The sequence below is a fragment of the Peromyscus leucopus genome, chromosome 8b, assembly GCF_004664715.2.
Source record: "Peromyscus leucopus breed LL Stock chromosome 8b, UCI_PerLeu_2.1, whole genome shotgun sequence".
NCBI classification, from domain to species: domain Eukaryota; kingdom Metazoa; phylum Chordata; class Mammalia; order Rodentia; family Cricetidae; genus Peromyscus; species Peromyscus leucopus.
In genome coordinates, this window is record NC_051086.1 from 40,405,122 (window position 1) to 40,430,980 (window position 25,859).

Consider the following 25,859-nt stretch of genomic DNA (forward strand, 5'->3'; position numbering starts at 1 on the left):
GAGGAGAGGAGAGGAGAGGAGAGGAGAGGAGAAGAGAGGAGGGGCCGGCCAGATAGCCCTGTGAGCAAGAGCTTGTACTGTGCTTGCAGACATCCTGACTTCCATTCCCAGCACCCACAGCAGAAGGCTCAAAACTGCTTGTAACTCCAGTCAGGGAATCCAGCACCCTCTTCTGGACTCCAAGGGCATCTGCACTCCCGTGTGCACACCCACACACAAACACAGACGTAAACACATAATTCAAAATAAACCAAGAGTAAGCCAGGCGGTGCTGGCACACGCTTTTAATCCCAGCACTCAGGAGGCAGAGACAGGCAGATTTCCGTGAGTTCAAGGCCAGCCTGGGCTACAAAGTGAGCTCCAAGACAGGCTCCAAAGCTACACAGAGAAACTCTGTCTCGAAAAACAACAACAAACAGCAGTAGTAGTAGTGCACACCTTTAACTTCAGCACCGGGGAGACAGAACAGGCAGCTCTCTCGGTTAAAGCCCTGAACCACCACTGCCTGGCTGAAATGTGCACGTTCTTAAGACACTGACTGCAAAGAACCGGATGTCCCTAGGACAGTGAGGGACACTGGGAGGAGTCCACTGACCCATGAGCTTGTCCCAGATGAGAAAATGGAGCTCAGAACGGGGAAGTGAGTTGCAAGGCTGTGCAAGTCGGCAAAGGCAAAGGCAGGGCTCTTCAGGACTCGGTCTCTTCACAGGAAGTACACCCCCACCCCACCCCCATCACTCAGGGTGTGGCTAGAGAGATCCCTGAAACCAAGGAGACTGTGGCCTCGGATGACAGGAATTCTCCCTCCAAACCTTGCACACCATCTGTATTCCCATACGCACGTGTGGACACATACACACTCATAACTTTTCTCAGCCCACCCCAGCCAGGATTCACCCATGGAGGCCTGGTGCTGAGTCTGCCTGTCAAACGAGATAACCTCTTCCAGGGGCAAATAAACATCCAGTGGATGTTAGCTCAGAAGAATGCAGGGTGGGATTCCTTCGCTGCCGAGTCTTGGATGTCTGCCAGACCATGTCAAAGCTGCAGAGGCCCCAGGCCCGGAAGGCCTATAGGGCACACTCGTTTTTCTCACTGAAGGGGCATCTCTGCCCTCAACAAAAATACATCTCCAGCTGGACAGTGGTAGCACAAGCCTTTAATCCCAGCACTCTGGCGGCAGAGGCAGGTGGATCTCTGAGTCCAAGGCCAGCCTAGTCTACAGAGCAAGTTCCAGGACACCCAGGGGGCTACACAGAGAAACCCTGTCTCAAAAAACAAAGAGCCAGCCGAGCGGTGGTGGCACACACCTTTAATCCCAGCACTCGGGAGGCAGAGCCAGGCGGATCTCTGTGAGTTCGAGACCAGCCTGGGCTACCAAGTGAGTTCCAGGAAAGGCACAAAGCTACACAGAGAAACCCTGTCTCAAAAAACAAAAAAAAAAAAAAAAAAAAAAAACCAAAAAACAAAATCACATCCCCTACAGTGGTCCTTCCCTGAGCTCTGGGCACATGACTCATGAGTCCACAGCATCCTTCTGTGGCTCTCAGCCTGCTGCAGGGGTGGCCCGCTATGGCTGGCCCCTACCTCAGCATGTCAGCAAGGATGCTGTAGGACATTCTACATGCAGAAAAGTGGTTTGGACTTAGCAAAAGGACACCAGGGGGACTCATTAGAGACCCCATTCGTGATGAGTAGATATTTGTTTTGTCCTGCTTTGTGTGGAGCCAGATATCAGAAAAATAGCACAGAGCGCAAGATGAAGCAACACTTCCCCTTAACAACACGTTTCTCTGGTGTTAGACACGGAACCCAGGCCTTTGTACATCTGGACTGCACTGCTCCCGAGACACAGGGTCAGCTGCCAGATTCGTTCTTGGATTTTGTTTTTGTTTGATTTTTAAGGTTTGGGGGTTTGGTTTGCGTTTGTTTTTTTAACATTATTTATTTATTTACTCACTTATATACTTATTTTGAGTCAGGGTCTTACTGTATAGCCCTGGCTGTCCTGGAACTCCTTCTGTAGCCCAGGCTGGCCTGGAACTCAGAGGTCCACCCACCTCTGCCTCCCCAGTGCTGGGGTTAAAGGCGTGTGCTTCCTCTCCCAGCTTTTGCTTTGTTTTTTGATGGGGTAGGTTGTGGGGTTGTTTTGTTTTGTTAACATTTTATTTATTTCTTTAGTTGTGTGTGTCATGTGACATTTGTGTGTGAAGGTGAGCATGTGCTTGCCAGGGCGTGCACTAGTCCAGGGCATGTGTCAGGGGCTTCCGGGAGGTGGGTCTCTCCTTCCCCTGTGAGTTCTGAGGATCAAACTCAGATCGTCAGGCCAGTGTCACCAGTGCTCTGGCCCACTGAGCCATCTCTCTGGCCTCAAGCTTTAGTCTTTTTTGAGACAGGGCCATACTTTGTATCCCAGGCTAGCCCCAAACGCATGCTACGTCTGCTGCCTCAGCTCCCGGCTGCTGGAATTACAGGTGTGAGCCATCACAACCAGCTTGTTAGTGTGTTGTTTTGCTTTATCTTTAATTTCAAACACACGGCCAAAAGAAGCAGAGGGGCTGGAGAGATGGCTCCGAGGTTTAGAGCACCAGCTGCTCCTGCAGAGAACCACCACCCATGTTGGGTGACTCAACGGCTTGTTGCTCCAGTTCTGGGGGATCTAATGTCCTTTTCTAGCATCCCAGAAGTACTCAAACACCTACAGACACACATGCACACAAATAAATAAAAATAAAATAACCTTTAAAAAGAAAGCAGCAGGCTGGGTGGTGGTGGGGGGGGCGGGGCGGGCGGCGGCGGCGGCGGGGCAGCAGCGGCGGCACACGCCTTTAGTCCCAGCACTCGGGAGGCAGAGGCTGGCGGATCTCTGTGAGTTCGAGGCCAGCCTGGTCTACAAGACAGCCAGGATTACACAGAGAAAATCGCCCCCTCCACCTCACCCCCCAAAAAAATGAAAGAGAGAAGCACACTGAAGGTCTGTTCACATCTAAAGCTAAGAGCAAGTGGCCATGATACCCAGGACGCTCGCCTGGAGTTGTGGGTTGCTGAACATAGCCTCAGCCCTGAGGAGGCAGAAGAGAACATACTCTTCTCCTCGAAGTGCTTACAAGATGCTGCCAACGTCTGGGAAGAGAAAGGCGAACCCCATCCGCCATCTTTATTCAATTCTCCCTGCCATTTGCCAGTTTCACTTAATCCGAGGACAAGTACCAGGATCACTTCTGGATGTGGATGCCGTGGCCTGGAATCCATTTCTGGAAACAGAGACTGTGTCATTGAATTACATGATACCCTTGCATGGCCAGTGAGCACACACGCCTGTGCGCTCACACACACACACACACACACACACACACACACACACACACACAGTCCTGCCTCTTCTCTGGGCCTCACCCACACTCCCCAGCCTCCAGACATGCTAAGGCAGGTCCCTCTTGGCGGGATCTGATTACACTGACTTCACCTCCAAATTACATGTGCAATGAAAACCCACCGCAATCGCCGAGAGAATTCCAAGGCCCCTCCCCAGTGACAGCCAAGCAGACCAGGACGCAGGCTCCCTAAAGCAGCGAGGTTCTCACAGAACCTCTTACTCAGAGTATGGCTTTGAGACTCAGCGCTGAGCATCTGTCACTGTGCCCAGAACACAGGCAGTACTTAGTGAATGGTGAATTAAATATATCACAGCAGGAAAAGGAACGCCAGCGGCGGCCTGCTGTGGTTTGGAAAAGCGGTCCCGAAAGCCCTGTGTTGATAAGGCACAGGTCCCAGGGAGACCCTATTGGGAGGTGGTGGGAGCTTTAAGTGGAGCCTCAAGGGAGATATTAGATCACTGGTCCCTTGAAAGGAACCGTGAGATCCCAGCACTCTTCACATTATCTAGGTTTCTTGGTCAGAAGGTGAGAGGCTTTGCCCTACCATAAGCTCCCACCCGTTCAGGGACCACCAGGGACCCTAGAAATGAGAGCTGAAAGGCTCTCTTACCGATTATGATTACATCTGTGTACAATGGATGGTCTTGCTCTCAGTCTTAGCATTAGACTCTAAGCCACGTGCCTTCGGAGTCCTCGAATGGAGACACGCACCTCAGGAGTTTGTCTCCCAACTGGCTTCAGCGTCTCCCTGAAAGATGGCCATCCAACCTCCTTCAGACTCCCGCCACAGTGAGGAGTGAGAGGGCCCATCCTGGGATTGGGTTGAAGCCTGTCTTCCTCACACGTCCTTCCACGGGGACCTATGTCCATCTCTCAGGAGCACAGACAGGGGCATCTGTCGAGTTCCGTGAAAACGGCTTTCCTGCCCAAAGGTCAACAACTCCACACCCGCTCAGGACCTGGTGGAAAACCATAGGAAAGGGGAGAAAATTCTCCTTTGCTGTGGCGCAAATAAACTCCCTGGAAGTGGAGGTGTCTGTGTTTTTACCTGGCAAGAAGTTATCCCAAGTTGTTCCCAAATTTTCAGCTTGTAGCTGAAGGGAGGGGTACCATATCCCCAAAGCACATGCAGAGTCGTTTGTTTGTTGTTTGTTTGTTTTAAAGGAGAGGGCCACACTGGGATGATGGCTGAGAACACCTACTGTGCTTGCAGAGGACCCAAACCAGTGTTTCCCAGATGTTTCCCAGCACTTGTATCAGCCAGTTCACAACTGCTTCTAACTCCAACTCTGGGGACTCTAGCTCCCTCTACTGGTCTCCCTGGGTACTGCATTCATATCTTCCCACAGACATATACCCATACACCCATACACATAATTAAAAATAAAATATAAATTAGGGTTAGTGGGATGTCTCAGAGGTTAAGAGAAGTTGATTCACTTAGAAAGGACCCCAGTTCAGTTCCCAGCATCCATGCTGGGTGGTTCACAATCATCTGTAGCTCCAGCTCCTGGGAATCGGATAAGTCAGGCTTCCTCAGGCACACACCTACTTGCAAACTTTTACAATAAATCCTAGGCCAAGCATGGTGGTACACACTTTAGACTCCAGAACTTGGGAGGAAGAGACAGTCATATTTCTGTGAGTTCCAGGCCAGCCTGGTCTACACAGAGAATTCCAGAACAGCCAGCTCACTCTACATTAAAGAGCAAGACCTTATCTCAGATTTTTAAAAAATGAAGTTATTTTAAGTTTCATTGCATATATCTGTGTAAATATGCTGCACAGGGGTATGTCACACAATTATAGAGGTATGGTGAGAACAATCTGCCCTTAATGGTGTCGGTCCCATCTCCCTCTTCCTGGTAATATGAAGACAATGTCCATGTGGGGAAAAAAAAATCCTCATCTCCAAGAAAGAAAGGTCAAGAATGCAAACTTTGGGGTCAGGACAACAGAACTTGGCCCCTGAGAAGCTCCTCCCTAGGACTCGGTTTCCCTATTTGTGCAGTGGACCAAATGATTCCCAAGCACCCCGCCCTGAGAGGGAGGGAAGCTGCTTCATAGCCAACTCCCCTCCACACTGCCACGGTTGAAGACCTCGATTTAACCTTGCTGAGCCATTACCACTGAAGATAGGAACCCACCTGCCTCTCCAGTCCCCAGCACAGTGACAACAGGGATGAGGATAGGCGTGTAGGGTACCAGAGGAGGCAGCACCTTCAGACCATGGGCCCCTGGGGAGCTCTGTCCCCCTACCCCGTTATCCAGGGTTGTGCCTCAGGCACCAGGCATCTCACTCTTTTTCCAGTTTCACCATACTTACCTGCCTTTCGGGGCCAAGGACTCGACTTCAGCAAGGAGCAGCAGGATAGGCTCCCCCACACGGCCCCAAGCCCGCGGTCCATCCTGTGCCCACTACCCACTGTGGACTCTCCCAGCTGGGCTGTCAGATGTCTCTGCAGGAGAAAGAGCAGAACACATTGTGCTTTGTGTGTGTCATGGGTGCATGCACTTGGGGAGGGCTGTAGGACCTTTAGGGAGTGGGGCACCAGAGGAAGTGAGCACACTGGGCACAGACCTTACAGCCTTTACAGCCTGGCCTTGCTTCCTGTCCAGTCTCTGCTTCCTGATGGTGGGTAGCATGTGACCAGAAGCCTCCTACTTGAGTGCCATGCCTTCCCACCATGATGAAGGCATCGCCTCGAACTTTAAACCAAAACGACGCCTTCTTCCCGGAAGTTGCTTCTGATCGGGTCTTCTGCCACAACAGTAAAAGAAACGGACACATGCCAGTCACTGTGGCTTTGCAGGATTTTGGAATTAAGAAAATTGAGATCGCAGAGAAGCGGTAATGCATGCCTTTAATCTCAGCACTCAGGAGGCAGAGGTAGGCGGGTGTCTGTGAGTTTGAGACCAGCCAGGTCTACAGAGTGAGTTCTAGGACAGCCAGGGCTACACAGTAAAAAAACAAAAGAGAAAAAAAGAAAGAAAGAAATTTGAGATCACCAATTTTGTTCTTTTTCAAGTCTATATTGACTTTTTGAAATCCCACAGAGCCAGGCGGTGGTGGCACAGGCCTGTAATCCCAGCACTCGGGAGGCAGAGGCAGGTAGATCTCTGTGAGTTTGAGGCCAGCCTGATCTACAGAGCTAGTCCAGGACAGGCTTCAAAGCTACAGAGAAACCCTGTCTCGAAAAACCAAAAAAAAAAAAAAAGAAGGAAAGAAAGAAAGAAAGAAAGAAAGAAAGAAAGAAAGAAAGAAAGAAAGAAAGAAAGAAAGAAAGAAAGAAAGAAAGAAAGAAATCCCACAGAAGCTGGGGATATAGCCCTCTTGACAGAGTGTTTATCTAAAATGCAACCAGGAGTGACGGCCCACACCTATAACTCTAGCAGGGAATTCCAAAGAGGCAGGAGGATCAGAAACTCAAGGTCATCCTTGGCTGCATAGTGAGTTTGAGCCCAGTTGATTTACATAAGAGCCTGTCTCAAAAAAAAAGATGATGATGATGGTGGTGGTGGTGGTGATGATGATGATGATGATGGAGCCAATAGGACTGTCCAGTGGGTAAAGGTGCCCGCCACCAAGCCTGATGACCTGAGCTGGAGCCTCAGGACCAACCTTGTAGAAGGAGAGAACTGACTCTTGCAGGTTGTCCTCTGACTTCCACAAGTGCACTATGGCACACGTTCATGCATGCACGCTCACACACGCACGCACACGCACGCACACGCACACACAACAGGGGATAGAGAGAGAATAGATAAATGTAAAATAATGACAAAATTTGGTATAAAATTTAGGGTGGCTTTTTCCTAAAATAAATACTTTTGGATGGTGTCTGATTTTCGTTTCTATCGCTTTGACAAAAAACGATTTAGGAGAGAAAGGGTTTATTTGGGTTACAATTCCAGGTTGTAACCCATCACTGAGTGCATGCACACCCACTGATCAGCTCTAATCTCAGAAAAGAACGGAGTTCTGTACACGGAGGCGCTGAGGCTCCGAGACACACAAAGAGTCAGACTTTGAATCAGAATTCAGATGCAGGACACTGTAGGACAGGTCCTCACTGTAGAACAGCAGGGCCGGACTTGGCTTCCCTGTGTGCTGACTGCAAGCACATGGAGCTAGCCCCCAAGGTCCTGGAGCCAGTAAGGTGAAGGGGAACAGAGAGGGACCTGGGACCTGGGCAGCAGTCAGGGAGAGGGTCACATCATCTCCATGTCCTCAACTCCGAAACCCAATGGGCTCTGCTCATCTTGATTACAGATTAGTGGACTTGGCATCTGCATCTAAATCATTGGGGTGACTTCCAGAGGAGCCCCACAAAGTCCAAAGGCCCAAGGGAGAGGCAGGTGAGTATGCCTTAGCCCACTCAGCCGTATCCATGTCTAGCTCTGCTCTCCCCCAACTCCACCTACAGTCACATCTGACCCGATGCCCTTCCTGCAGGCTTGTAGCACAGTTTAATGACCATGCGGGCAAAAAATGGGGCACTTGTAGGGATGACCACTATCAGTCTAAAGTGAAAGCAGAAAAAAAATTGTCATATGGAGATGATTCACGTGGTAAAGTGCATTCCTTTTTTATTTTTTATTTATTTATTTTTTTTCAAGACAGGGTTTCTCTGTATAGTTTTGGTGCCTGTCCTGGATCTCACTCTGTAGACCAGGCTGGCCTCGAACTCACAGAGATTCACCTGGCTCTGCCTCCCAAGTGCTGGGATTAAAGGTGTGCGCCACTGCTGCCCAGCTGTAAAGTGCATTTCTTGCAAGTATGAGGGCCTGGGCTCAGTCTCCAGGAAGCTCGTGTGTGTGTGTGTGTGTGTGTGTGTGTGTGTGTGTGTGTGTGTGTGTGTGGTGTATGTGGTGTATGATGTGGGGGGTATGGTGTATGTGTGTGTGTGGTGTGGTGTATTGTGTGTGGTGTACTGTGGTGTGTGTGTGTGTGTATGTGTATGTGTGTGTGTGTGTGTGTGTGTGTGTATCTTGCTGAGGATGTTTTGCATACTAAGCATAGACTCATCACTTAGCTACACTCCCAGCCTCAGGCTGCCATCTTTGTTCAACTGAATGACCCTGGCCTCTGTGGGCTGCTGGCTGTGGGCCAGGCATCAACCCACCTGTCGTTACACAGATAATCCTTAAACATCACGGCACACTTAAAAGGTGGGAAAGTGGTCACACCCACTTTACAGACCAGACCACTGGAACCCAAAGCAGAAACTGAATCTATAAAGACCAAGGTTACAAAATTTAAAAAAATCCCAGCAGTAAAGTAAATCCTGACATCTTGACACCAGGGCTATGAAGTCACAAGCTTGATCATTCCCGTATACAGCCTTCCTTCTCTCCACCCAGGCCTCTCATAAATATGCAAACACACAAACACGGGACAGGAGATATCCAAAGCAGGAAGTCGGGTAGTGTTCAAGGGTGAGCTTTGCCATTCGAAGGCCAGGATTCAAGTGCCGGGTCTGGAGCCCAGTAGCTGCAAATGACGGTAAGTCATGTCAACGTTCTGGGCCTCATCTGTGAAATGAGAGTATCTGAACTGATAAAGACCAAGATTACCAAACCTGAATCCTGGTGTCGAAGGGGGCACCTCTTTGATGGTTCAACAGGTCCCCTTCTGGGTATTGTGAGCAATAAATACCACAGCGTGACAGTCGGTGTGTGTGCTGAGCCCAGCAGCAAGCATGCAGCTAAGCCCTCCATCGATGGTGGCCTGGAGTTTCACACCGATCACACGGAGCTTGGAGGCTGATGGTGGAGATGCAGGTGCAACTTTACACAAGGAACTCCAAACAAGACGGAGCTTGGGGGGGGCGGGCAGGGGAAGATGGGTAAGAGTGCTTGCTGTGTAAGTCTGAGGACCTGAGTTCAAATCCCCAACAGCCACAAAAATCCAGCCACATCCGTGTGTACCTGCAAACCTGGTACTGCGGCAGGTACAGACAAGAAGATCAATCCCTGGGGCTTGATGGACACGACTCAAGTTCCAGGTTCAGTGAGAGACACCGCCTCAAGGGAATGAGGTGAGTGATGGGGCAGGACCTACCGTGTCCTCCTCTCAACTCCACAGGTATGGACATGAGCCGATGTACCTGCACACACACACACACACACACACACACACACACACAAAAGATGGGGTGAAGAATGAGAGTTGAAGCTAGAAGGGGAAGTGAATTATGTCTTCTTTCTTTTAAAATTGTTTTTAAGAGCCAGGCTTGGCGGCGCACACCTTTAATCCCAGCACTCTGGAGGCAGAGGCAGGCGGATCTCTGTGAGTTCAAGACCAGCCTGGTCTACAGAGTGAGTTCCAGGACAGGCTCCACAGTTGACTACTGGTGACAATTCCCCTCTATTGCATCTCCTAGCACCATGAAAGCTAGCCAGCAGGGAGAAGTTTCCAAGTCAGTTTCAGCAGGGCTTTTCAATATCCTACAACTAGAGAGTGTGGAGAGGCCAGCAATTGGGTGGTGATTTCTTTCTTTTCTTCCCCAAGACAGCGTTTCTCTGTGTAGCTCTGACTGTCCTAGAACTCACACTGGTCTCAAACTCAGAGATCCACCTGCCTCTGCTTCCTAAATGCCAGGTTTAAAGGTGTGCTCCACCATCGCCCGGCGGGTGGTAATTCCTTATCATCCAGCTGTAGTGGGCAACCAAGAGAAGTGGGAATAACCTGCTTGTTTTGGAGCCTCAGGGGTATCCCTGACCAACAACGCGTAAGTAGGTGGCCCACCCATGGCATAGGGTGTTCATTTCATAATCTGTGGTGTCTGGGGGCATCTTTCCCACAAAAGAGACTTGGTGAATGGTGGTGCACTATGACCTGTCAATCTGTACTCCATCACCCTCGTCTGACCACCTTTCAAGCTGAGAATAGGTCTGGCCACCTAGCTCATGACTGGATTATAACAGGTCCCCGGAATATGTATAATGAGTTGGTGTGTTGATGAGTGGATAAATGATGGACAGACAGGTAGGAGAGCAGATGGAATGAATAGATGAGTAGGTGGATGGGTTGTGTGGGTGGATAAGTGAGTAGATGAACACATGAATATGTTTGGGGGTCAGGCTTGATGGTACCTGACTTTAATGCATGACTAGCAGCTGCCTGGTGAGTTTCCAGCCCAGGGCTTTTGCCCTTGTAGTTCCTTATGCCTGGATTACTCTCTGGGATACATGTGGTGGTATTGTGTTCCCCAAAATATTGTGCACCCTAATAAACTTATCTGGGGTCAGAGAACAGAACAGCCACTAGATATAGAGACCAGAAAATGGTGGCACACACGCCTTTAATCCTAGCATTCCAGAGGCAGAGATCTGTCTGGATCTCTGTGAGTTCAAGGCCACACTGGAAACAGCCAGGCATGGTAACAAGAGCCTTTAATCCCAGGAAATAATGGCAGAAAGCAGAAAGGTACATAAGGCATGAGGACCAGGAACTAGGCTGGTTAAGCTTTCAGGCTTTCAAGAAGCAGTTCCTCTGAGATTCATTCTGGATGAGGACTGAGAGGCTTCCAGTCTGAGGAAACAGGATCAGCTGAGGAACTGGCAAGGTGAGGTGGCTGTGGCTTGTTCTGCTTCTCTAATCTTCCAGCGTTCACCCCAATACTTGGCTTCAGGTTTGTTTTTATTAATAAGAACTTTTAAGCTTCGTGCTACAGATACACCCTTGGCCTCTCGCTTTTATTTTAGTTAAGGCTCCGGTTACCTGCCACTTCCTCAGAGATTTTCCATGACCATCCAAGCTGGCTCGGCTCCCCTCTTTGTCTCTGCAACAGCTTGTATTTCCCATAGAGTGCTTACCACTCCCTTGACTGGTGCATACCGGCTTCCTTGTCCGCTGTCCCCCACCAGAGGCTAGCCTCATGGGGGACGGCGTTAGCTGCTTCTGTTCTTTCCCTTTTCTGTCACAGCACCTTGGACAGGGCTCGGCACACAGTAGGCCTTCAGTAAGCATGTGTTGGCTAGGTTAAAGGGTATACAGCAAGCAGCTGGGAACAAAGGGTACAGTCCAGTCTCGTGGCTCCCTGGAGTCCCTCTGAAGAAGCCGAGAGCATGCTCTATTATAAACGACAGCGCTGAGCCATCTCTCCAGCCCCTACACACTGTTGTTTTTACCTCCATACATCATGGCACACATGTGCCCACTCCCACAAGTATAATAAAAATTTAATAACAATAATAATAATATAAAATATGAGACGGAAAGCTGAACACGGTGGCACATGCCTGTGAACCCAGCACTCTCCAGGTAGAGAAGGAGGGTCAAAAGTTGAAGGTCCCTCCTCAGCTACACAGAAAGTTTGGGCCTAAGCTGGGATAAATGAAACTCTGTCTCAAAACCAAAAAAGCAAACAAACAAACAAACAACCCTAAATAAATAAATAATGCTTGTCTCCTGTGTGTGTGGGGCTAGGATAATATATAAAATTCTTGCCGGGCGGTGGTGGTGCACACCTATAGTCCCAGCACTCGGGAGGCAGAGGCAGGCGGATCTCTGTGAGTTCAAGGCCAGCCTGGCCTACAGAGCCAGATCCAGGACAGTTAGGACTGTTACACACAGAAACTTTGCCTCAAAAAACAAAAAAAATCTTAGCGCACAGAGATCACACTATGAATGACCGCTAATAGGAGTTATGTTCAGGGGCTGGAGAGATGGCTCAGAGGTTAAGAGCACCGATTGCTCTCCCAGAGGTCCTGAGTTCAATTCCCAGCACCCACATAGTGGCTCACAAACATCTGTAATGAGATCTGGCACCCTCTTCTGTGTACATAATAAATAAATAAATCTTTAAAAAAAAGAGTTATATTCATAATGTTCCCATTACTAGGTATATGTGACTTTAAGTGCAAGTTAACCTCTCCTGGCCCCATTTTGTAGTACCTGAGTGCACTGTAAAGATACAGCAGCAGGAGCTGGAGAGAGAGCTCCCAGGTAAGAGCTCATTCTGCTATTGCAGAGGACCCAAGTTCAGTTCCCAGAACCCACGTCAGGCAGCCCACCACCACCTGTAACTCCAGCTCCAGAGACACCTGACAGCTCTGCCCTCTGAGGACACCTGTACTCATCATGTGCACACATCCACACACAGATGCATAATTAAAAATAAAAATGCATTTTTAAGAAGTTTTTTTTTTAAATGCAGTAACAATAAATAGGTGCTTATCAGTGGGCACTAAATGAAATAAAATACACACAGCACCCCGAAGCGGGGCTCACGGTACATAACAGCCATTGTTACGATGGATTTTTATTATTATCATCCCTGTAGGGCTTGGGGCTGGCCGGCAGATCCCTGCAACTCTGAAGCCATCTGCTGCTCCCTGCAGAGGGCGGGTCCCACCAGAGCCTCTTCCCACCCCCACCCCTGGCTCCTTTGAAGTCCCCTGAGGCCCAGGCCATGATAAATGTCCCAGCCCTATAGGTTATGACGCGCTGCCAGATTTGACGTTAACCATCACGCCCTGGCCGGGTGTTTGAAGAAAGTAGCTAAATGCTTCGGCCTGATGGGGAGATAGCAGGCAGGGAACCGGCTTTGAAAGGCCCCCAGCCTGCCGGCCCCCAGCCTGCCGGCCGCCCCCAGCAAAAAGCAGCCGTGAGGAGCAGGCCGGCTCCGCTCAGCTGTTTAGTCTACCAATCACAGTGGTGACACCGAGTCTGCCCTGGCACCCGGGCTGGCTGCCTGCAGCCACCAAGGGGCCCCTGAGCTCTCCCTCCCTTCCCGGGATGTGGCTGCTGCGGCTTCACACCTTACAGCCTGGGGTAGGCATCCAGACTGAGATCAAGCCTCCCTCTGTGCTCCCCAGGGGAGTGACTGTCCCGTATGGAAGGGAGATCATGAGGAGGTTCATATTCCAGACTGTGCCCAGATCCCCCCAAATCCTGACTCTGCCTCTTCTCTTGATGAGCGATAGAGAAAGATCCTTCATGCCCTGAGCCTCAGTTTCCCCAACAGGAGTGATTACCGCATCGCCCTCTCAGGGCCCAGTGAGGATATGTGCAAGTGTCCCCTGTCTGTCCTAGCCCTCCCCATGACCTGCCAGGCGGAAGGTGACCTCTGCCATCAGCACGGACATAGTGGAAGCATTGTCCCCAGACAGCTACAGCTTCTGTCACCCAGCTCTTTCCCAGTCACTGAGTCTCCCAAACAACTTGCCTCTGAGGCTGAGGAACGACATGAGGGAAATCCAGGCAGGCACTGCCACGGTGCTGGCCCATCGGAGCTGGCTGGGATTTGAGCATCTTTTTATTATTATTATTATTTATTATTATTATTATTATTATTATTATTATATTTATTCACCAATTTGGGTAGAGAGTCTACATGACAGTGAGTTCCTTTACCACCTGAATCATCTCACCAGCCCTGAGCATCTTTATCCAACCAAGATTGCTCTCATGGCCCCTGGAACTTTCTTATATGAAAGTGAGAAGTGTGCATTTTTCAAAGAAAAACAAAAAAGCCATTCATAGGTTACTAATGGTCCCAATGTCTTTCCTGCTTGGGAATTTGTATTAAATGCATCTTTTTGTTTGTTTGGTTGTTTGGTTGGTTGGTTGGTTTGTTGGTTGGTTTTGGTTTTGGTTTTTTGAGACTGGGTTTCACTGTGTAACAGCCTTGGCTGTCCTGGAACTAGCTCTGTAGACAGGCTTGCGCACTAAAGCACTCGATCAGAGAGCATCTGTGAGTTCGAGCCTGGCTACAAGTGAATCAAAGCGCAAAGCTACACAGAACCTGTCTGAACAGATTTGTCATTTGAATTGGTTTAATAAAACACTGATTGGCCACTAGCCAGGCAGGAAGTATAGGCAGGGTGACCAAACGAACAATGCTGGGAAGAAGGAGGGTGGAGTCAGAAGTTGTCAACCAGACAGAAGATAAAGGTGCCATGCTAATAAAGGCGCCACCATGTAGCAAAGCATAAATAGAGACATGGGTTAATTTAAATGTCAGAGCTAGCTAGTAACAAGCCCGAGTTGTTGGCTGAGCATTTATAATTCACATTCAGCCTCTGAGTCGGTTATTTGGGACCAGGCAGTTGGGACAGGAAATGTTCCTTTACAGAGATCCACCTGCCTGTGCCACCAGAGTGCTGGGATTAAAGGCACGTGCCACCACTGCCCAGCTTATTAAATGCATCTTAGCATGGCATGCTAAAACCATCTGCTGCAGAATGGGCACATACCCAAAGTGCAGTGCCAGTCAAGCAAAGATGTTCCTGCCTGCAATCCATCATCTGGGAGGTGGGCAGCAGGAGAATCAAGAAGAGTTCAAGACCAGCCTGGGCTGCAGGAGATCCTGTCTCAAAACAAAACAAACCAAACAGAAAGGACACAGGGGCTGCGGCGCACGCCTTTAATTCCAGCAATGGGGAGGCAGAGGCAGGTGGATCTCTGTGAGTTCGAGGCCAGCCTGGGCTACATAGTAAGACCCTGTCTAAAGAAAGGAAGGGAGGGTAGGGAGGGAGGAGGGAGGGAGGGAGGGAAGGAGGGAGGGAAAAGTACACAAGACCAGGCCTGTCATAAGGGTACTGGTGGTGCATGCCTTTGATCCCAGCACTTGGGAGACAGAGCCAGGTGGATCTCTGTGAGTTCGAGGCCAGCCTGGTCTACAGAACAAGTTCCAGGACAGGAACCAAAGCTACACAGAAAAACTCTGTCTCGAAGGAAAAAAAAAATGTGTTAGGGTCTATGGGGGTGACTTGACGTAGTCTGCCCTTTAGCCAGGCTGGGGGACCCTCTGTGCTGAGGTAACCTCCCAGGCCCGCAGCCCATGCAGGAGGCACAGGGAAGGAAGGGTGCTGAAAGCCTTTAGGGCCAGAACACCCTCTCTGCCCCGCTGCACAGGCCCACTCTCTCAAGGAGATCTAGAGCGGGAGCTCCGAGAACGCCGCTTTGGGAAACGAAGGCTGGCAAACCAGCCTACGAGGTCTCTGGAAGGGCAGGGCCGTGTGTTCAAAGTCCAGCTGGGTGATGGATAAGTTCCTAAAGCAGAGCAGGCCCTGGCTGGTAAGTCCCAGCAGCCCTTGCTAGAAGAGAGACAAGGAGACCTGAGAGTCCCACTCTGACACTAACGGCCAGACCCAGGCAGGACCCACCTCCGTTCCCAAGCCCTGGGCCTCGTCCTGGGCTTCCCAGAGGCCGCTGTGCTGTAAATATGGGCACTGACAGGCGGGGGAGGGGCTTGGACCTGCCTCTACTAAGTGTACCTCCCCATGGGAGGCCTTACCTTCTTGTGGGGAGGAATGGGGGGTGGGCTGGGAGGGGGAGGCTGGAGGGGCGGGAGGAGGGAAGAGGGGGATCTTTGATTGGTGTGTAAAATGAATAAAAAAAATTCTTAATTAAAAAAAAATGGGCACTGACTCCCTCCCACATGCATCCTCAGGTCCTCAAACATACTCTGGTGCTAGGAAGAAGGGAGAACCCAGACTCCGGGACTCCAGTCAGGACTATGATCCAAGGAACTGATGAGAGTCGACTGCCCAGATGCCTGGGATCTAGGCCAGCGAAGGTTCCGAACTGGGGTCCCATAGCTGCATTTTAACAAGTCCTGGGGAAATTCTACACTCAGCCAGATCCTGAGGACCCATCACGTGCCCGTCTGCAGTATAGGACAGACAGACTGGCATCCTGACACCAGGACCCTGTCCCCAAGAGGAGCCCCGCCCCAACACTGGTTCACACTGCTGCCAATGTCCAATGACCCCCACTGCTTCCACAGTGCCCGACCTGAGGCCCTGAGGGGCCTGAACCAGGTGTGTGGAGAAGTTGGATGGGTCAGAAACCCGAGGCCAGAAAACCTCTGCGGCCATTGAGGTTTCTCTCAGGTGGAAGATCAAGGCCAACACTCAGCAGACAGGGCATCTAGCCTTTACCCCTGGCTGGCCCACAGCCCCTCTGTAACCCTGCTCCTCCCTCTGCTTTCTCTTTTTTAAATAGGGATCCATAAAAATCCGCACCCCGAGAGGAAGGGTAAGATTGGCAGGCTGTCACCTAGGAAGCCACTGCCACCTTACAGGGGTGTAGGCCCCCAAGGTGCCCTCGGGCTTGGGTTCTTTCACTTCCCCACTCTGCCCTAGCCACCTCCTCCCCCAACCCTCTGCTAGCGGGGAGCTTATCAGCAACAGTGGCCCCCCTGCTAATCGCCTGGGCTCCAGGCCCTGGATTAACCTTGTAGACTTGGGGCCAGGGTCAGCAGCCCTGGCTACCAGTCAAGCCCCAGGGTCTTAGCTGTAAGGTGGGGGGGGGAGGCAGTCATGACAGGGCACGGGGGGGGGGGGGCTTAGCTACAGACTGGAGCCGAAAGGGAGTCTCTCAGTCTCCACTTAGAAGGCCCTGCAGGGGCTTCCCCTCTTCTGGAATAGAAGCCAGACCCTGCCTGCCCCAGGCCTCTCCACAGGCCCTGGCTCTGGGGTGCCCCTCCCCCTCTCCTCTCCCTCTCCACTCTTGTTCTGGGACTTGGGCCCTGACTCCCCCCCCCCCCCCCCCCCCGCGACTCTAAACCCCTCTTCCCAGGCCTTCTAAGATGCCCTCTGCTGAATCTTCTCTAGCTTCGCACCCCAGGGAGACCCCTCCACTCCCCTCTGTCCCTCTGTTTCCCTGGTCGGCGTCTATCTGCTCTTCTGCCTTTACCGCGAGGAAGGAAACAGAGATCCCGGCACTCAAGGCTAGGGTGGAGCTCAGGGTGAGACTCCGTGGTGTTGGTCTGTGGAGTTCAAAGGTGAGGGCACTGCATCTGTCCAGCGACCCTGGGCTCCAGGCGGGGTGCAGGGCGCCAACAGAGTATTGAGCCAGCTCCCGCTAGGATAGAAGGGGGATATTTGGAGCCAGTGTGAGCCCCAGGGTTGGCCTGGAGGTTCAACTCTGTCATTTGTGAGAACCCCTGGAGAGCTTGTTACAGGGGACTAAGTACACAGGCTTCCCTTCTGGTAGAAGCTGAGGACGTGAGCAGCTGGAGTGGGAAACGCTCAGCTGTGGGAACTGGGAAGAGGCCACAGCGGGGGACAGGCCTGGAACGGCTGAGCTTCGAGCCACAGGTCATCCTAGCCCGTGGCTGCAATTCCAAGACCGACCCCAAGGCGTGCTGAGGGTTATGGGCGGGCTGGAGAAAAGACCCCTCCCACATGTCCTTAGCACCTCAGGCCCCGTGGGTAGGTCTGGCCCTGGCCTCACAGCAGAGACCCCACTGGTAGCCAGCCTGAGGCCCAGGTCCTGCAGGCCCAGGTCAAATCTCACCTTTTGCACTTGATTCTAACTGGACAAGGCCCGGCCACACGCAAGTTGGGGAGCCCAGGAAAACTACTTAGAAATCCTCTCGGAGCAGGAAATGGTGGCCTGTCTCAAGACAGAAAGACACTCCTCTCTGAGCCTCAGTTTCCCCACCTGTATAGTGTGGGGAGGACGATGATGGGAGGGTTAAGCCAGTGGATGCAAAGGGCCTCCGCACACCTGCCCTTTCACTCATTCTGTTCCCAGACCCCAAGCCCCGGTCTGTCTAACCCTGGCCTTTAGCGCCATCTTCTGGTCGGGCGTGGCATGACACTCGCCAGCCCCGGGTCTGCCTAGGTCTGTGCGACTTCGAGGTAAGATTCCTCCACAGGTACAGGGGCCACCAAGGTCTCGCTGCGCCCTGAGTCTGCATCCTGTGGGGCTTTCAGAACATCCCCGGGCAGGGGACACGTGATGTCAAAGGGGACCTGCTCGGCTGCTGCCACCGTGGAAGTGTCCTGCAGAGAGCGGGCCATACCCTGTTCCCAAGTGTGAACAGTGGGCAGTGGGCCCAGGACTTGGTATTCCCGGGTTAGGATGGGCTCAGGGCTGGACCTTGTCCCTCCCACGCCAGATGCGGGAGAACTCAGACGGTAGAAACAGGTGTGTCACACCCCCACACAGACGCACGCAGGCATGTACTCCTGCACCTCTGCACCCAGACTGACGTTTCTTTCTCTTTGTTTACTATTTCTCCATCCTCCTGCCTCAGCCCCTGGAGAGAGGACAGAGTTCTTGGCCATGCTGAGTCCTCAGGAGCCGACGGACTACTATCTTGTTTTCTAACTTATTTATTTTGTGTGTGCATAATATGTATGTGGACACACACACACACACTGCATACATGGAGGTCAGAGGACAACTTGAGGGAATTGGTTCTCTCCTTCCATCATGTAGATCCCAGGGACTGAGCTCAGGTCCCCAGGGTTGGCAGCCATCACCCTTACCTACTGAGTCATCAGGTGGCCCCCTCGATTACCAAATTAATAAACATGCAACACTCAGCTCTCCCCTGTGCTGGCTGGCACAGGCTGGCTGCCTGCAGGCTCGAGGCTACCTACCCTCCTGCCACACACAGCACCATAGAATGGGCACACTCCTGCCACTGAGGTCAGTCATTTTCGTTCAGGTGGACACTTCCTCCACGACGACTTCCTCGGATGTGCAGGTGGCCCCTCTGCTAACTGTGAATTCATCTGCTTCCTTCCCTGGCTGTGTTCTATGGTCCTTGTCAAGGGAGGAGCCTTAGGTACCCAGTGACAACCGGGTGGAGAAGCTAGCGCCAGGATTTTAAGATTGGTTGGTTATTTGCTTGTTTGGTTTCAGGTCTAATGCAGCCCAGGCTGACCTCAAACTCACTATGTTTAAGGGTGATCTTGAACTTTTATTTTATTTTATTGTTGTTGTTGTTGTTGTTACTTACGTTGGTGAGGACTGAACCTTGAGCCTCACTCAATTCAAACAGATGTCAACCCAGGACCCCACACTGCCCCCTAGTGTTTGACTCCCAGCAGGAAGCTGAACATAAGTGCCTTGATCTCTCTGGGTCTCCCTCTTGGAAATGTGGGTGATAATAGTGCGCAATGCCCATGGGAAGATGGCAAGCTAAAAGGGACAATACAAGCCAGGCAATGGGATGCCTGGGCCTGGAAGTGCTCAGGAAAGGGACCAGAGGAACCCTCGATAGAAGGCTCTCCCGTGAGTCTCTTGAGGATGATGTTTACTCTGAACGGAACAGAGCCGGAAGGACTGTTAGGAAGCCTTGCTCTATCCTGGTCACTGTATGTCACAGAAGACACCCAGAGTGGGAAAGTCACCTGGTCAAAGCCACTCTCCCTGTCAGTGGGAAAGCTCTTTAAGAATTCAGTTCCTGAGGCCGGGCTTATTGGCACACGCCTTTGATCTCAGCACTCAGGAGGCAGAGGCAGCCAGATCTCTATGAGTTCAAGGCCAGCCTGGTCTACAGAGTGAGTTCCAGGATAGGCTCCCAAGCTACACAGAGAAACCCTGTGTCAGGAAAAAAAAATCAGTTCTTACCTACATGTGATGGTGTGTGCCTATAATCTCAGGGAAGAATCTGTGGTAGAAGGATTGCCTTGGCTGCATCTTGAGTTGAAGTCCATTTTGTGAGACACAGCAAAACTCTGACTGAAATAAACACACAGGGCCAGCAAGGTGGTTGGAGTGAAGAGATGGATCCACAGTTATGATCCGCTGCTCTTCCAGAGGACTCGGGCTTGGTTCCTGGTACCCACATGGCAACTCACATCTCTGGAACTCCAGTTCCATGGGATCTGACCCCCCTCTTGTGGCCTCCTCAGGCACTAAGCACCCATGTGGCGCCCAGACCTACATGCAGCAAAACACCCACACGCATAAAACCTCTGATGGCTTAAGAACTTTTGTTTTTTTCCTGAGCCGGGCTGTGGTGGCACACACCTTAAATCCCAGCACTCTGGAGGCAGAGGCAGACAGATCTTTGAATTCAAGGCCAGCCTGGTCTACAGATAGAGTTCCGGGACAGCCAGGGCTACACAAAGAAACTCTTGTCTGAGGGCGGGGAGCATTTTTCTGATCTGGAAAGTTGGAACTAAGGATTTTCTGTGTTTGAGACTCTCATGCATCCCACACTAGCCTGGAATGTAGCCAAGAATGTCTTGGAGCTTCAGATCCCCCTTCCTGCCTTCTAAATGCTGAGATGACATGTGTGCATCACCAAGCTGCCTTTGTTCCAAGCTGGGGGTGGGGTCTTACCCAGAGTTTCATACATGCTGGGAAAGTGATCTACCAACTGCAACCCAGTGTTTGGTTTGCCTGCCCCCCCCCCTTCTCTCTCTCTTTTGAGATATGATCTCACTAGCCTAGAACTCACAGAGCTCCACCTGCCTCTGCCTCCCAAGTGCTGGGATTAGTGGTGTGCGACACAACACCTTGAGCGAGGACTGTGGTATTCTGACTTCAGTGTGTGTGCTGCTGTGAGCAGGTGAGGAGACCGCACACACTTCAGCCTCCCCATCGGATCTCCTAGCTCTCCGCCCCCATGCTCCTCCCTCAGGTTGCAGAGCTGACTTCCTCAGACTCCACGAGTGTTTCCACGAGAGCTTTACCCCAAGAGTCCCACCAGCCCCAGGCTGGATTCTGAAGCCCTTAGGTCCAGTGATTGCCCCGACACCCTGGGCACCTGGCCTCTGGTCTGGCTTTTTTTGTTTTGTTTTGTTTTTGAGACAGGGTTTCTCTGTGTAGCTTTGGAGCCTGTACTGGAACTCACTCTGTAGACCAGGCTGGCGTCGAACTCACAGAGATCCACCTGCCTCTGCCTCCCAAGTCCTGGGATTAAAGGCGTGCACCACCACTGCCAGGCTCCGCTGGCTTCTTTATGTAAGTGTCAAGACAGACTCTCTGGAGTGACCTAGCCAGGCACAACTTACCCCCAGGATGTCTTCAAACTTGACCTGGTCTCCACCTTTTCTGAGATTAGTTCATCCCAAGTCCTGGTACTTCCTTTTTCTCTCAGAATAGCTCAGAAAGGTGAGTGTTCTTTAAAAAACGTGAGACGAATCTGTCTGGGATTACGAAGCCAAACTGGGCAGAGATGGTCTTGAACCAGACACCAGAACCTTGCTTTTGACCTCTGCGCTTTTCTCCCTGTCCAGATCCTCCTCAGCCTGGCCCTGAGAGGAAGGACCTACCTGCCCATCTGTGAAACCCTGCCCCATCCATAACCCCTCCCCAACTCTGGCTGACTCCATCTGCCCAGGCTCCTGGGGGGCCAACAAGTGAGAACAATGTCCGTGGCTCTGGTGAAGCTGGGCACGAGCAACAGCTTTAGCCAATTAACATTCCTTCAGGGTTCGGGGCTGCCCACTTCAGCCGCACCTCATAAATGTCAGGAGGTGGTTGGGAGGGACCCCAGCTCCCGTGGCCTGTCTGAAGCAAGCACCTGAGCTGCCAGGGCTCCAGTGAGAATGCTTAGACCAAGAGGTCCATGGGTTCCAGGAAAGACGCTTGGAAGCTTCCCAGAGTGCATTGAGCCTTTCCTCCCTGGGAAGGAAGGCCCAGCCTAGCGACATGACAAAGCTTTGTGCTCTTTCCCACAAGGCCCAACTGCATCATGTGGGTGGAATCTGTGTCAGCCTGACAGCTGCTTAGTGACCAGGAACTTGGTTATAAACATCACTTCTGCTAAGACTGTGAGATGGTACTAACATGGTGACTAAGAAAAGCAGCTACCTCCCTCTGCGGTGGGCTCATCCAACCCAGGGGAGCCTGAGTAGAACCTAAGGTGAGTCAAAAAGTCTTTCTGTGAACTCTTTTTCCTGATGACCCACCACACACACACACACACACACACACACATTCAAGCATAGGCTGGAACTTTAGCTATTGGAGCTCCTGGCTCTTGGACTCACAGTCTCAGACTTGAGCCACACCAGGGCCTCATCTGTTCCTCGGGATGCCAACTACAGGCCATGGGTGCTCTGCCTCCACCATCTTCCGGGACAGTTCTTCATGGGAAGTCTCTTGATAGGTCTGGGTGTATGCCTCCTCCAAATATGTGTGGACACTGAAACCCCAAAGCCTTACTTCAATGATGTCTGCCACTGAGGCCTCTGGGAGATGACTGGATTCACAAATGAGTTGACCCTTGCTCAGATAGGAAGGCTTGCTTTGTCTACCTGGTAACACGGGCCAGGCCTCACCAGATGCTTGCCAGACGGTGGCACTGTGCTCTGGAACTTCCCAAGAACCAGGAGCCAAATAAAATCTTGTTTTGTTTTGTTTTGTTTTAATAAGTCCCCCAGGCTAACAGAAAACCCTAAAACAATATCTAAGAATTAGGCATGGTAGCTCACACCTGTAATCCCCAAATTCAAGAAGTAGGCAGAATGGCAATAAGCCTGCACATAGTACTCTCTGTAACAGTCCACATCCACATAATTCACTCAGACACATATCACTTATGATGGCAGGCTTCTTGTCTTTTTTTTCTTATTAAATTTTTATAAATCTATACTTGTCATGTGGCTGGTGCTTACCAGCGTCCACATGCTGCCTCCTGCGGCTGCAGTGCTTCAGCTGCTTCCAGTTCCCTCTCCGTCCCACCTACCCTCCGCCACTGGCCAATCAGTGTATATTGACCTCAAGCAAGACATACAACCATCCACGCAACATAGCTAGCCAAGGCTACATAGTGAGATGCTGTCTCAAAAGATAGACGAGGACCATTGAGATGGCTGGGGGTGGGGTGGGGGGATAGACCCCTGTTGCCCAGCCTGGTGTCTGATTTTGATTCCCAGGACCCACATGGGGGAAGAAGAGAACCGACTCTCGGAAGTCGTCCTCTGACCTCTGTCCATGCCTGCTGTAGCTCACATGTACCTACACATATACACAAATAAATAAGTAAAAAAGTGTCGTTTTAAATCTTAAATAAAAACAGTAAAACAGCCAGGCGGCGGGCGGCTGCTGCTGCTGCTGCGCACGCCTTTAATCCCAGCACTCGGGAGGCAGAGGCAGGCGGATCTCTGTGAGTTCGAGGCCAGCCTGGGCTGCAGAGTGAGTTCCAAGCAAAGGCACAAAGCTACACAGAGAAATCCTGTCTTGAAAAACCAAAAAAAAAAAAACAAACAAATAATAAAACATTATCTCTTCTACCTCTTCTTGCCTCTGAAGGCCCAATCCACACACTGAAGCTTGTGAAGGACTTGCCTCCATTCCTCAATCCTTCTCTCAATTACTTTGTTCAATGCTGTGCTAAAATCCCTGATGAAAAGCAACTTTAAAATGGGAGGGTTTGCTGGGCAGTGGGGGCACACTCCAGATTTCGGTGAGTTCAAGGTCAGCCTGGTCTACAGAGTAAGTTCCAGGACTACAAAGAGAAACCCTGACTCCTCCCCGCCAAAAGAGAGGGAGATATTTTGGTTCACAATCCTAGGGATTGAATTGGCTAAGGTGACTCCATCTTGTCCTGTCCTGTGTACTTACACCCCGTTCCCAGTGGCCACATCCTCCTTGGCAATGCTTTAGGGACTGCCCATGACCCTGACCATCCTCCACAGTCTAGCACAGGAGGGACAGTGTTGTGACCTAAGGCAGCTGGTCCTGTTGTGTCTACAATCAAGAGGCAGAGATAGATAGATGCTGGTGCTCTGCTCACTTCCTTCTGTGTATTCCATTGAGGACCAACACACAATATCATCCATAGTTAAGGTGGGTCTTCGCACCTCAATTAGCCGAATGTAGAATTCCTTCCCAGACATGCCCAGAGGTTTGACTCTCAGATAGCTCTAGATTCTGTCAACCATTATTAACCACCAGGCCTCTCTCACTGAGTTCAGCCTACATGACACTCCAGGTGGAATCTGGAACCTTCCAAGGTCCTGGTTCTCTCCCTCCCTCTCTGTGCCTATCTTCCTGGGCTACCAGAGGGTGACTTCCTGTCTCCCTGGAGATGGTAAGTCCAAGGCAGGGCACAGCTTGATCAGCTCACTGCTGAGTGCCCAGCACAACTCCTTGAGATAAGTGAGTATCTCCTCTGCCCAAAGGCTCCTGAATGCCTAGTGGGATGGAGCAGTGTCTGAAGTCCCTGTCTGGTCCTTTAGGAAGCTCCATATCACAGGCTGGAGGACCCCACACCTTCCAGTTTACCTGCATCCCCAGGGACTGCTGCTGTTAACATGACATCCTCCTGGCCCACGGCAGAGGTCTTGAGACTCAGAAGGTCCATATCTACGCCTGATAAGATTCCCACACCTAAGGGGAAAATGGCCCCTAAGAATAGAGCTAGACTGTTCTTTGCATCTCTACAATGGTGTGCTCCCTGGCCCAGGCCTGTACCATGGATGGGCACTCCTGAACTGTCTGAAGCTGCTGGAGAGGCAAGGGGATGGGATGGGACTAAAAGTCACTGTGTGGACTTGACATCCAGACAGGGGAGGCATGTCATCTTCCTGCTGTTGGAACTGCTTGACTCATAGCAAACTACTTCATCTGTCCATGCCTCGGTTTCCTTGTTTGTACAACAGGAAAAGTGACCCATATCCTGTCTTTGGACAGGAGTAATTGGTATTTTTTTTAAAGATTTATTTTTATAAAACCAAACATATTTTGCTAAAGTAAAAAGGGGTAACTAGGGACTCATCATTCCTCTCCACATTCTATTCTTTCCCTTGTTTATATATATTTTAATTTTTTTATCGGTGGATTCTGCTGGAGTGTCGGCTGCAGATAAGCACTGGAGGGCTCCTGTTGCAAATCACCCTCTGGAGCGATGGAAGGATCTTTCTACTGGCACTTGGAGGAGACCTGATCTGGTGTTGGTGTGGGCCCGGGGTTCTGTTTATGTCTTTCCTCAGGACAATGAGGTTCCCCTTTGGATTCCTGAGCACTGAATGCACCCCGTGGCTGCTGCTGAAGCCCAACATGGCAGAGACCTATTGGGCCTTTGTGAAAAACTCTCCCCTTCTGATGCCAATGGGGACTGAGAGCCCAATATGGCCAGCTTTGGCAAGCATTAACGTAAGCCTAGGAACTATAGCCATGCAGTTGGATTCTCCCACAAGGTAATGTATGGTAACTGCTTTTTCAAGCATGTTTGAGAATGTGTCACCCAGATACCTTGGAGATTAAGGATAACCCTGAAGGTCACTGACCTCCATTTGTTAACAGTAGCATGCCAGCTAAGCCTTTTCATTTTCACAATCCTCTTCAAGCTGGTGTAGTACCTACTTTTCAGGAGAGTGGCTTTGTGCAACATTTATTGGCCTCCTGAAATTCATTTAGCCCCCTTTGAAGATACCTTAAAATTTATGAGCCTGAATGTAGCCATTACAAAACCATTAGTTATGCTCCTTGTGAGCTGCCTATTTTTTATGGTTCAGAGCTGCCAGCTTAAGTCTGCTGGGATCAAGAAAAATGGGTCTTGGCGGTTTGTGTTCCTGGAGTTGTATCCATGTCAGTGGATGCCCACACACTCCAGAAGAGAATTTGACATTGCTGCTGCTGTTGTTGCTGTTATAGCAGATGCGGCCACCATTGCTACTGTTTCTGGGATTACCATTTCATAATTGCTTACTACAGCTAGCACAGTGGAGACCCTGGCAGCAAAAGTAGCTACCACAGTTAGTTAATCTTTCATTCTATTGGGCATTATAAATTTTATTCAATAGTTATATACATTTTGATTGGCTTTGAAA